The sequence below is a fragment of the Carya illinoinensis genome, chromosome 2 (genome assembly GCF_018687715.1).
Source record: "Carya illinoinensis cultivar Pawnee chromosome 2, C.illinoinensisPawnee_v1, whole genome shotgun sequence".
NCBI classification, from domain to species: domain Eukaryota; kingdom Viridiplantae; phylum Streptophyta; class Magnoliopsida; order Fagales; family Juglandaceae; genus Carya; species Carya illinoinensis.
Window position 1 is genome coordinate 9,232,501 of NC_056753.1, and position 8,471 is coordinate 9,240,971.

Here is an 8,471-nt window from a genome sequence, read left to right on the forward strand (position 1 = left end):
GCCATCTATTATGCAAGCCGGACATTGAATGAAGCTCAGTTAAATTATACAACAACTGAGAAGGAGATGCTTGCCGTGGTGTTTGCTTGTGACAAATTTCGGTCTTACCTCATTGGGACAAAGGTGATAGTGTTCACTGATCATGCAGCACTTCGCTATTTGTTTGGCAAGAAGGATGCTAAGCCTAGACTAATTCGTTGGATCCTCCTTCTTCAAGAATTTGATTTGGAGATTCGCGACAAGAAGGGAAGTGAAAATTTAGTGGCTGACCATCTCTCTCGGTTAGAGCAAGAGGAAGAAAGACTAGATTCAGTGGTCCAAGAGGCATTCCCTGATGAGCAGTTGTTTGCATGTGAGATCAAGCTTCCGTGGTATGCTGATATTGTTAATTATCTAGCTTGTAAGGTTTTACCACCTGATCTTACTTACCATCAACGTAAGAAATTTTTGCATGATGTGAATCACTATCTTTGGGATGAGCCTTTGTTGTTCAAAAGATGCCCCGATCAAATCATGAGAAGATGTGTGCCGGAAGAAGAGATGCAAGACATCCTCCATCATTATCATTCCTCATCATATGGAGGACACTTTGGAGCCACCCGTACAGCAGCTAAAGTACTTCAAAGTGGGTTCTTTTGGCCTTCCATTTTTCGTGATAGTTACACTTTGGTGAAAACTTGTGACCGGTGCGAACGTATGGGAAATATTTCAAGGCGTTATGAGTTACCATTGAAAGGTATCTTAGAAGTTGAGTTGTTTGATGTTTGGGGAATAGATTTTATGGGGCCTTTTCCTCCTTCTTTTGGTTTTGCTTATATCTTGCTAGCAGTTGACTATGTGTCAAAATGGGTCGAAGCAATTGCTACAACAACAAATGATGCAAAGGTAGTGCTCAAATTTCTGCACAAGAACATATTCACAAGATTTGGCACTCCACGAGCTATTATTAGTGATGAAGGGACTCACTTTTGCAACAAGTTATTTGAGAATCTTCTGTCTAAATATGGTGTGAAGCACAAGATAGCACTTGCTTACCATCCTCAAACTAATGGTCAAGCTGAAATTTCAAATAGAGAGATCAAGAACATCCTTGAGAAGACGGTCAAAATCAATAGAAAGGATTGGGCGAAGAAGCTTGATGATGCTTTGTGGGCATACCGTACAGCTTTTAAAACACCTATCGGGATGTCTCCATACCGATTAGTGTTTGGAAAGGCATGTCATCTTCCTGTAGAGTTGGAGCATAGAGCTTATTGGGCTGTGAAAAAGTTTAACTTTGATTTGAAGGCAGCAGGTGAAAAGCGACTTCTTCAATTGAATGAGATGGAAGAGTTCCGGAATGATGCATATGAAAATGCCAAGATCTATAAAGAAAGGATGAAGAAGTGGCATGATAAACAGATTCTTAGGCGAGAGTTTGCTCCAGGACAACAAGTTTTACTCTTCAATTCACGACTCAAACTCTTTCCAGGAAAGTTGAAATCAAGATGGACGGGTCCTTATACAATTCATGAAGTTTTCTCTTTTGGAGCAGTAGATTTGAAGGACAAGACTGGGAATATTTTTAGAGTTAATGGTCAGAGATTGAAGCACTACTATGGAGAGCAAATGGAGAGGAACTATGCATTTATTCCTCTTGGAGATCCTAATTGATGATCATTGAAAAGTCTGGCTGTAGACTTTAAAACAAGCGCTTATGGGAGGCAACCCATAGATCTATCTTTCACTCTTTCATTTATTTTATTATCTTTGTTTATTTAAGTATTAATAAATTGGTTTTTGATGCAGGTTTATTTAGCATGGATAAAGAGCTGGAAAATTTTTAAACCTCGGAGGGTTCACCATGAAACCAGGGAAGTTCCTTTATTTCTTCAATCCTTTTTACTTTTGCATCACAATGAAGACATTGTTTAGTTTAAGTTTGGGGGTGTAAACTCCTATAATTATTTGATCCTCTTGTTTTCTAAGTTTTGGGTTGTTGATGGGTTGTTTGATTCTTTTACCAAGCATGCATTGGAGTAAGATTGAATTCTCTATGACTCTGAAATTTGTGATTGAAGATGGTTTTGAGAAAAATTTTCAAAAATTTCTTTTATGTCAAGTGAAGTTTTGTGGGTACTTTGGTTTAAATCTTTGACCTTGAACACAATTGAGCACATAGTCGTTTTTCTCTTATTCCATTTTGCTTATGAAGAGAAGAAGTTGAATTAATTGAAAGAGGAAGGTTCGATTTTGCTTTGCTCTAGAATCCGTTGATGGGTCCTTGAGGCGAAATCCTAGTCGAGACCAAATATTAGAGAAATGATCTAGGCATTTCTTTGGCATAACCAAAAAGCTTTCCCAGCCGTCCTAAATGTCATGCCATCATTACATGGTGTGTTTCCATAGTCAACCCCCTTGAGCCTTCATGAGCCTTTATTGATTCTTTAAACTACATAAACCATGCCCGCTCTAAGCCTGAAAAACAATGAATCTACCGTTGATAGTTTGAGAAAATACTTTGGTGGAGAGTTACATTTAAAAGAGAAAATTGGTTACATGATGAAACGTATTATGTTTGCTCTGTTCGATCAAAGAAAAAGAAGAAGAAGAAAGGAAGTGATATATATATAAAAAAAAAAAAAAAAAAAAAAAGAGAGAAAAGAAAAGAAAAGAAAAAGAAGTAGCCAAGCGGAAAGTGAATTACCTCAAATTTTGTTAAGGGAAGTGTTGGTATTACATCAGTGATTACAGCAATAATAATGCCACAAGTATGAGCATATTGCCAAGAAAGAGCTATGATTTGAATCATGTGAGTTGCTCTTTTAATGTTCTTTTCACTAAGTATTTTCCCAGTTTGATTTAATTTCCCATATCCAGTTCTTTCTTAACCCTCACCCTGTGGCCTATCATTACAACCTTAATAAAGACCTTTTGATCTTTGATTTTGGTGTTGACTACATTAGTGGAGAGGATTTCTGAAAATTGGACTTATGGGGTTAAGTTTTAAGAGAATTCTTCTGATTTTGGTTGTTCTACTTTTATCTGAGTTTGCAGGTGGTTTGAGGTTAAATTGACTATATCACACACACACTCAAGGTCTTAGCTTTAGGCTGAAGTAAACGCCTAACTCTTGCTTGACAAATTGCAAAATTTTTGATTGATTTTCTTGCTATCTTTGATGTTAAAAGAGTAAGATACTAGAGATGAAATCTAAATTCATAAAAGCTTGGTGAGTGATGATACTTCTCTTTGGGGTCAAGTTGATATTGCCTAAACTATCATTTGTTCTTCTTTTTGTTTGAGGACAAACAAAGTTGTAAGTTTGGGGGTATTTGATGGCTTGCAAAATTTCATATTGCAGATTTTACAAGTTCGCTCGAGCGGAGGCTTTTGGCCGCTCGAGCGAATTCAGGCAGATTCAAACGCTCGACAGGGAGCTCGAGCGGGTTGCTGAAAAACGAAGATCGCTCGAGCAGAGACATTGGTCGCTCGAGCGAAATCAGGCAGAGTCGAACGCTCGACTCGCGCTCGACAGGGAGCTCGAGCGGGTTGCTGAAAAACGAAGATCGCTCGAGCAGAGACATTGGCCGCTCGAGCAAAATCAGGCAGAGTCGAACGCTCGATGTGCGCTCGATAGGACGCTCGAGCGAAATCAGGCAGAGTCGAACGCTCAACGCGCGCTCGACACCCCGCTCGAGCGAACATCGTATGTTGACAGATTTTAGGTTTTCCGCCGTGGGACCATATAAAAGGCCATTCTTCACTCTAGAGCTGCGAGTTTTGACTGGAGAACACTCTTTGGGAGAGAAAAACATAGCTAGAGGGATTCAAATCATTTGTTTTGGAGACGGAATTCCAATTTATTGCACGTACGTTGGATTCATACACGAGCATGGACGGGAGAAAGGCGTTGAATCGTTCTTTTGAGCTTTTGACGACCAGTTGAGGCTGCAAGGAGGATTTTTCAGTGTTTATTTTCTTCTTCCCATCTTCTCAGAACAATTATGGTGAATTCGTTTATGGTAAATTTTCTTATTTCTAGGAAAACGATGTAACCTAATTCCGAACTATGCTTGTTTGTCCATACTAATTTAATGCAATTCTCTCTTTGTTTATCTGATTTATTCTGAGTTTAATGCTTCTAATTAACTGGCCATTGATTAGATGATTATTAATCTTGTGATTTGCTATCGAAAGAGGGAATCATAGGATAGATCTTGGATATTTCAGCATAGGTAAGTATAGAGATCGAAAGACTTGTATGAACCTGTGTAGTAATTAAATCATTGGTCTTATTGCGTTCTTGATTATTTAATTTGCATACTCTTGTGTGAATTGATAAACTAGAATCACTTCCAATTGACTATCGAAAGAGGCTTTTGGATGAATTAGAGATTTGCTAATAGACAAAAGAGGTTTAAGTTAAATTAGCTGGATGAGAAAAGCATAGTAAAGAATTATGGTGAAATCGATTTCATAGAAGTTTTCTTCCCTATTGAATTTGATCTTTGAAAGTCAGTTTTATTTTCTTTACTTATTTCTCTTTGAGTTAATCTAAGTTTATTTACAACTACAAAAACCTTAGCGATTCCTCTAGATAAAATTGAGATTAGTATAATTTTGGTATTTGGCAAGAGTAAGGTACCAATCCCTGAGGACGATACTCTACTTATTACTTTACTATAAAACTACGATACTGTGCACTTGCAGTTTTGCACCGGTCACACTGCACCTGCTCTATTTTTTCCCCTATCGCCGGTTGCTTTTGCAGCCCAGAACCGCTGCTCGCCGGTGGCATGGCCTACACCACCCACCCAGTTTTCTTCCCCTCTCACCGGTGAACATCCCCACCAAGTTTCACCTCCATCCGAGCCACCGTTAGCCACGACGAGCTCCTCCAAGCCATACGGTTTTTCACCGATTCCGGCGCCGTCGCACCACCTCCGGCCACCATCTCTACACAGGTTCTTCCCCTACCTCTTGCCGACCTAAACCACCCATTTCCGGCCTCGATCCGTTTCCGGAGCAGCTCCCACTAGCTCAACTCCGTTCAGCCCCTTTTTGGCCTTCGACCGCCATTTCCACCACCATCCACGGCTAAAACTCATTTCCTTTAGCTTCATAAATATCTCAAGACCATTCTCTATGAATTTCGGGTCTTGGTTTGTTCCCGTTCGAAAGTGGGTAATTTATTACCCACGGCAACAGCGTAAATTACACTGTTACGTTGCTTTTTCTCCGCCGTTTGCAATGCCGCGAGCTTTCAAAAAATACCATATAGCACTGTAAGTATTTTCTAAACTCTATTTTTAGATTTAAATATATTTTTCTCTTATAAAAAATATTTGTTGTTGGTTGGCTGATTTCGGACTGAGTCCAAGGAGTTCGGGGGTCGGATGGATGAGAACGAAGTTGCTTGGATTGTTGTTTTGTGCATTGTGGTTGCTTTTACATGGTGCATGCACGTACATTTTTATTTATTTGAGAAAATCCTGTTTTATTGGCGTAAATGGATTTTCGGATGCGTGTGTGTCACGACCCTAATCCGGGATGAGGTATTATCTCGGTGGAGTTCCTCTGGTCACTTGGAAGCATAATATATTGAGTGATGTCCCCTGAGTTGTCGCTGGGCGACGACGGGAGCGGGGGCTAGAGGATGCTTGGCTACGAACGTGCCGGGCATGGAACTGGGCATCGCTCTACGCACCGACTCCATGGCCCTTCGTTGGCGAGGGCTAGAGGATGCTTGGCTATGAATGCGCAGGGCGCGGAACAGGGCATCGCTCATTTAGGTGTCATACGCATGGTCGTTATCCGCAGTGTGGCACAGGAGCCAGGGTGTGCAGATGACCCCTAGGGGAGGTCATGGTGCATACGGATTAGTTGGTTAATGGATCGAGTTGGATATGGGCCAAATGAGACTTTTGGCGTGATATTTTGAAAGGTTATGTTTTTGGGCCAAATGAGATTTTTGGCGTGTGTGGAAAAATATGATTTTATGGGTTTTGAGCATTGGCATCATTTCATGCATATTGTTTGAGTTTTATATGTTTTTATCTAGTGGTGTTTGGATTTACTTACCTGCGACACCATTTTTGGTTCTGTAGATTTTGGTGCAGGGTTCGAGGAAGAGGAGGAGGCTGAGCCCAAGGATGCGGCTCCGCCGGAGATCTGAGTTAAAGTTGAAGTTTTGGTTGTTTGGTTTAAAACTATATTTGTGTTTTGTAATATTTTATTATATACGTTTTGAACAGCTTTGTATTAAACTAAGAAAAAATTCTGGTACTTAGTTATTGACTTTGCTATCTGCTGCGTATTTCTCGTGCACATTTGTTGCTTATACACACTTGGCACACGTCGATAGGGTGGTGACCCGTAATGTCATCATCCAGACGTCTCGATTTTCCCGTATCCGTGCATGGGGATTTAGGGGCGTCACAGGTGGTATCAGAGCGGTTCGGCTCTGGGTAAAACCACATGTCCCGTAGGTAGTACCAAAATGTTTTTAAGGTTGTGTTTTGAAATTTATTTTAAGTAAAGTTGCTTTTTGACATGTTTTATATGTTTGAATTTATTTGAGCTAGTTTGCTTGTGTTTATTTATTTAGTTATGTTATTGCATGCTGGTTTCTTTTTGTTTTCTTGTTATGTGGTTTCGGTTTTGGTTTTGGTTTTATGTTGTTAGTTTTAATCGTTTTTCTTAGAGGGGGTCAAGGGTTGTGTTGTGGCGGGAAGGCGGTATAATCGAGGATGCTATTATTAGGCATGAACATTTAGTGTAGTAGGCTGAATTTTTAGCGATGTGGTTCGCTTGTATGATGTTGAGGTCTGAAGAGAATGTCATGGTTTAGGCAATCTTTGTAAGGTGGGAACTCACGTAGCAATGAGGAGAGGAATTAGCTTTAAGTCGCTTAAGATGATTGAGGTCAAGTTTTTGTAGAATTTATGGAACGAGGCTATAGTATAGGACAGCGTAGGTTCAACGAACTTTAAGGATATGTTGAAGGGAATTTTATTTAAGGTTTGAGGTCTTTTGCCACTATGACCTGGTAGCACATTAAGAAAGAATTTAATGATCACTTCTTTCCTGCTTCCGTGAAGCGGCAAAAAGCAAGAGAGTTCTCAAGCTTGGTCCAAGGGAGCTTGATCGTGGAACAGTACGCCCAAAAATTTATAGAACTTGGGCGATTTGCTCCCCACCTCATCGCTATAGAGGAAATACGAGCTGAGCGTTTCCAGGAGGGTCTACGTCCTGATATACGCCGTATGGTGGTCAGCCACCGGATATCCACTTTTCAAGATTTAGTGGATGTGGTCACTCTTGTGGAGCGAGATAATAATTTGAGAATGGGCTCCCCTCCAGGACATAAGAGGCGGAGTTTTTTTGGTGAAGTAAGTAGTTCAGGTTCGCCTCAGGAGTTTGTTCAACGGACCGGGACTCGACCACAAGCAGCCCCGGGAGTGCGTATGGGAGGACGAGTGCCAGTTTGTGGAAGATGTAATAGAGCTCACGGAGGCGAGTGTCGTCTGGGTAGTAACCAATGTTTTGAATGCGGCCAGACGGGGCATCTTGCTCGTGAGTGCCCTAGTCGAGTTCAAGAAAGCCGTGGAGCTCATTGCAGTGGTAGAACTAACCAGAGGCAATTAGCTCGGGCTCATGTGCGCAGTGACTCTTGGTACCATTGGAGGTGAGGTTACGGAGACTCAGAATGCTGGAGTCATGGCAGGTATGGGTCTAATCTAATCTTTCGTGATGAATGCCTTGTGTGGCTTGTTTTTTTTATATTATCGAGGCTTGGAGAGAATGGCATCATCGGGGTGATCTTTTAGGGAAGTAGAATAATTGAGTTATTTGGTTCCGTGGAGTTTATGAAATGGTCTATAACGCAGTAGGTTGTAAGTTCAACAAATTTCGATGTTAGATTTTATGAAGTTTCAGCGAAGTTTTTAAGTTTGGGGCCTTATAGATTTTAGGAAAATAAGTTTATGACAATTAAGGTATTAGGTTTGACAAGCTTTGGGGGGGGGGAATAATTAAATTTCGAGTTTTAGATTTCGTGATTCGGATGAATAATTTGGTGGCAATTGGAGCTTTAGATTTTACAAGCTTTTAAGGTGAATGTTTTGGATTAAAGCTACGAATCTTGAGAATTTCAGAAAATGACTTATTATCTAGTAATGTTTTAGAATTTGAAGGATTTGAGAGTCGATTTTTCTTTTATGGGATGCAAGTTTCTTGATCTTAAAAGTTCCGGAAGATGATTCTTATTTGATTTAAGGTTTTAGAATTGCAGAGTTGAAGGACTGATTTATAACAAGAATTGAGTTCTTAGTTTTACAGACTTAGTGCCGTAACTTGATCTACTCTAGTGAGTGATTAGTTTGTAACCATTAAAATGGGGTTAATTGGAGTTGAGTTATTAATATGAAAATTTTCTAGAGTAGATTCCTTTGAGAATTGGAGGTAATGATCTAGTTCGTGTATTTCTT